We start from the raw sequence: 5,726 nt of genomic DNA on the forward strand, positions 1-5,726 counted from the left end.
AAATGAAAATGATGAACATGAATTTACAATTAAAAAACTACTAGCAGTTACTGACATGCCAGCTCCAGACCTCAATTAAACTGATCGAAAGATTTGTCTTCATCATATGATGTTAACCATACTCCCTCCCGTTAGGGGTTTAGTAGCATGCCATCATAAATTATACGAGAAGAACACAACCCGTGTCATGCCAACAACTGGTTTTAGAATAAATGTGCTTATTTCCGATGCAAATACCCTCTAAATTTATTCAAAAGATAGTGAGTTTACATGGATCGTATCTAAACTAGGGCATTATAAACAACATCACAATAAACATTAGGACGTGATATCTTGCTAGTGATAATAATTATTTAGGTATACTCAAACATTCAAACCAAATATGTGTATTATCTATGAAAAAATTTAGTAAAAGGCTTAAAGTCATATGAAATGACTTTCTTCAAATTTAAATGTTATCGAAATTATTGAACCAATGCATGCTTGATCTAGATTATCTTCTGATAATACTGTAAGGTCAACAGTGAACGGGAGAGCTTTTTCGCTTTCCTTTTCCTGTGACATTACATGAAAAACCCAAAGCCTCATTTATCTGGTTACATGAACAAAGCCAAAGTGTGGTATACAATATGTAGGACAAACAGGACGGGAGTTTTTTAAACGAACACACTTACCGTTATCTTGATGATATTTTTTTGTTAAATAATCAAGAATTTTCTCAATATACTGCCGAAATTTACCCAAAGGAACTTACTTTAAATAAATCAAATTTAAACGGTAATAACTGTCCTTTCCTAGATTTAGATATTTTGGTTTTACACGGGAAAGTCCACACTAAAATTTAGGACAAAAGGGACGATTTTTCGTTCCCTATTGTTAATTTTCCCTTTTTGGATGGTGATGTTCCTTTGGCACCATCTTACGGTGTTTATATTTCATAACGCGTTCGCTATGCCCGTGTCTGTTGTGACGTTTTTGATTTTAACGAACGTAATCTATGTATTACTGGTAAATTATTAAGCCAGGGATTTCGTTACCACAAATTACTTAAAACCTTTACTAAATTCTTCCACAGATATAAAGATTTGGTTTTGAAGTTTTGTTGTACCTGTAGAAAACTTATTTCAAACGGGATTGCACATCCTCATTTTTACGGCAATATTGTTTACCGTGCCCGGAAATTTAGAAACGATCCTGGTAAACTTATCGATCCTTTAAATAAACTTATTCTAAAAGGTTACCAATTCAACACTGTAATTAGATCATTAAATATTGTTTTTATTGGTACTAATATTGATTTTGTTATTAGTAAATTAAAAGCAAACTAAATATTATTGTTATATACATATACACATTCATGGATCTACAATCTATCGATACCTGTATCTGGGCATTGCACAAGGTCATGTTTTTCTCTGACTGTTTATGACGTCTTTACACTAAATCCATTGGATGTTGGATGTGTACGGATTGATAATTTAGTCTTAGATGCATGATTTTTTTTTATTAGTTGTTAGTGGCTTTGAACTAGCTGTCAGTAACTGCGAGTACTGTCAGATCTGTACCTAGTGTCTTTTTTGTTGTTTGGATGTACAAGTACCCGGCCACGTCCACTTGTATTTGTATTATTTGTATTTTTATTCATATGTTGAGTTAAGCCTCTTTCAACTGATTTTTATAGTTTGTTCTTATGTTGTACTGTTACACCACTGTCCCAGGTTAGGGGTAGGGTTGGGATCCCGCTAACATGTTTAACCCCGCCACATTCTGTATGTATGTTCCTGTCCCAAGTCAGGAGCCTGTAATTCAGTGGTTGTCGTTTGTTTATGTGTTACATATTTGTTTTTCGTTCATTTTTTGTACATAAATTAGGCCGTTAGTTTTCTCGTTTGAATTGTTTTACATTGTCATTTCGGGGCCTTTTATAGCTGACTGTGCGGTATGGGCTTAGCTCATTGTTGAAGGCCGTACGGTGACCTATAGTTGTTAATTTCTGTGTCATTTGGTCTCTTGTGGAGAGTTGTCTCATTGGCAATCATACCACATCTTCTTTTTTATATATATTATATACTTAACTAAGTCTTGCATGCATGTTTTTATGCCCCGCCTACGATAGTAGTAGGGGCATTATGTTTTCTGGTCTGTGCGTCCGTTCGTTCGTTCGTCCGTCAAAATTACTTTAAAATGGTCAGATCAAATCAATCAGAATTTATGAACCATTGCTTAGAAATTTATGTTTTAGTAAATACTGTATGTTTTGTTAACCCTATATGCACCTTGGCGTTTCATTGGGCATAATTTGTGCTAAATAATACTTGAAAAAGGCACCCGTTTTATTATACTGGTACCCTGTATACGGAGAGGTCTCCTGGAATACATTAAGAATCTATCAAAAGGAAGCAGTCTCTAATTTCGTCCCACAGTTTGAGATTGTTGCGGTGCAAATTAAGCGTATACTGTCGACCTGTATATACCGTGGAGCTACCATTAAAGAAAATAAAGTATTGTCCAATTCTAGGGTGATACCGACCACATAGCATAAATTCATTTTGTCAAAATTAAGAATTTTTTATTTTGTAAATACATTTTGTTCGTTCGAACAAACTCACCTCGCAAAAAAAGTTAAAATTATATATTACGTTATTTAACGTTAAATCTATTAAATATATGTTATTGTAACTATTGCCTGGTTTCAAGCCTTACTGAGTCACTGTTTTTCAACTATCGTTGGCCCATGATAAGATACTACATTGATAATATCTATACGAACCGTGTTTCTTTTTCCGTATCATTATGACAAGTGTATTTATTACAAGACAATGATAACCTTGGTTTATCTAATTCTTATCAATTGACATAGTTCTTCGTTTCAGAAAGGGTTTATAATATGAACCTAATACGTCTATATTATTATATCTCTTAGACATCGTGCTGAAGCAAGCAGCCACTATTCAAACGTGTCTAAAATCCCGTAAGAGAAATAAATTTTTAGCTATATTCTGCTTGTATACAAACATATGGTTTTAAGTTAATACTAAAAAAGTAAAAAGGTACTATTGGGCGAAATCAGAAACCATATGTCGAACCGAAACTAACAACACAGTGGCCAAAAATAAAGAAAGCAGACAAGCAAGTCAGTCAGGCCATGAAACACAGAAAACTAATGATTGACACCAACGAAAGGATATTATATATATATATATATATAAAATGAGGACATGTGGTATGATTGCAAATGAGACACCTATCCAACAGGGTTAAAATGAAGTTAAAGTAAGCCATTAAAGGCATCCATACGGCCTTCAACAATGAGAAAAACCCATACCGTATAATCGACTATAAATTAAAAATGTGAAACAATTCAAACGAGAAAACTAGCGGCCTATAACTTATAACAAATCAATTAAAGAAACAGCATTGTACAAATTGTATCCTCAATTCCTTGTCCTATTTTCGATAAATTTACGCCTGACCCCTTCATAATTCGGTTGTTTCAACCTAAACGATGTCGAGCGAAATTTATCGTGACCTCGTTGTTAACACAATGTCATTGTCTTATATATGAATGGCGTTTGTCACAAGTATAAAGATAAATTGTATCAACGATGTAAATTCGCGTGATTAAGTTATTGGTAGTGGCATAAGTCTTTATTGTTGACTAGGCAGCATAACTCTATATTTCCAGTTTCTATCACATGTATTCATCTATTGCAATGTTAGTTTTCGCTTTTGTACTCACGGGCTTATATATAAAGAAGACGTGGGTTCGTAACCCGTAATATAGTGGTGTAGCTAGGCATGAATGGAATGGAAGTAAGGTTTTTACTAGAATTGTCCAAGGTCCCTATATGTTGTCAAGAATAGGACCAGATTGTTATGCCACTTCTTAAGCACCTGATTTACAGGCAATTTAAGCCGCTAGGATTCAATCCCATATCAAGAAACTTTATGGCGACAAAACATACCTGTCCCCATTTTCCAACATTTATTTGATATTCAAACTTTGTTGACCATCCTATCGTTTCACCTACTTTTTCGGATTTGTATTTCATGGTCCTTGTTCTGAATACTATTATGCATGAAATATTTACCGCTGTAGCTATACGAACACCACTCATAATGACTCATTCATAATAACTTGTTAAGTTATTTTTAAGGCTGTTGTATTAAGTTTCAGTTATCACAATGATATGTTCGTAATACAAGTTTAATCGAATACCACTAAAGTTTTTTTAGTACAATATAGATTATATATAACCGGAAGAAAGTGCTTTAGATGAAATCTCGTTTTAAATTGAATATTTCTATGAACTCTCATTTTAGATTGCATATTCAATCTAAAACGAGAGTTCATCTAAAGCACTTTGCGAATTATAGTAAAAGTTCCTAGCGTCACTTTTCTTCCGGTTATATATATTCAAAGCGCATTCCTTGTCTGCAGAATAGATGTCAATGGCTACGACTATGATTTCATCTGCCATCTAAAGAAGGAACGGTTGGAACTTTGTAGCACAATTTTACCCATGATATACTATTAGTAGTTGTTTATTTCCTCTAAAAACACTTTCGAGTTTTCTTCTCCGACATTTTCAAAAAGGTTTATTGAACGTGTTAAAACATCACTCATATTGTTCGCAATTAGTTCAACAAGTGAAAAAAATGGCAGGATTTTTTTGTTAGAATTTCAGTTAATGAGCAAAATGATTTTGTTATGTTATCATGTGTCAGTCGACTAAAAATGGCGAAAGATATCCTCCTGAAAGGGATATACCAACTCATCAGTCGAAAACGAATTGACAATGTCATGGCAAAAAAAAACGAAAACCGACGAAAAGACAAACAACAGTAAAAATTTCACGTTTACACGTTATCTGTATGTCTGTATATGAAAACCCGACTTTTTTAAATAAAGATTACTTACTTACTTACATGTACCTTATGAAAAACGCATTAAGGAAAAAAAAGACGTTTTCGCACCATTTTTTTTTTACACCAAGCATTAACTGTGGTACCCGAATCAGAACAGTTTTAAGGCCAAATCAATTACGAATTTAAAGAACATTGAAACCAAAAATTCCAAAAATTTGTGTTAAATCTGACTAAGAGGTAAACATTGATTTGAATGATTTGAACGTTTCAAGTGTTAACAGTAAATTTACAGAAACTTGGGCTCTATTGTATCCGTAAATTTCTCATGAAAATAATTTTCTTTTAGATATATTTGTTAATGCATGATTTCTCAGTTTATTCTGTACATGGTTCATTTCTGTAACCAGTATTTTATTATCTAATTCTTTTTAACAGATATTCCTTCATGATTTTTTTTAGTCCCATTATTCTCTATTCTTTATTTTTTTGCTCATTTTTGTCTATTCATTTTTTGTGCCATTATTCTCTATTCTGTAAACCCCATTTAGACCCTCTTTCATATTTTTTATTTTCTTAGTACAATTTCTAGAAGTATAATGATACTGACTACTAATATGTAGAACTTAATTTTTGTTATAGATAGTTCAACATTGAAAAGATTTCCAGACTAGTTAGTTTTTACATATGATTAAATTGAACAAAAAAAAAACAAAAAAAACTGGGATCTTCTGAATGAACGGAGGACTGACGACCATCCAGTATTGCACTGTGACCGTGAAGGGTGTCCCAATAAATGGAGGATCGTATAAAAAGAAACTGGAAAGAGTTCCGAATGTTGCTTTCCCCTTCCAGTTTGA

The sequence above is a fragment of the Mytilus californianus genome, unplaced genomic scaffold (genome assembly GCF_021869535.1).
Source record: "Mytilus californianus isolate M0D057914Y unplaced genomic scaffold, xbMytCali1.0.p SCAF_11, whole genome shotgun sequence".
Classification (NCBI taxonomy): domain Eukaryota; kingdom Metazoa; phylum Mollusca; class Bivalvia; order Mytilida; family Mytilidae; genus Mytilus; species Mytilus californianus.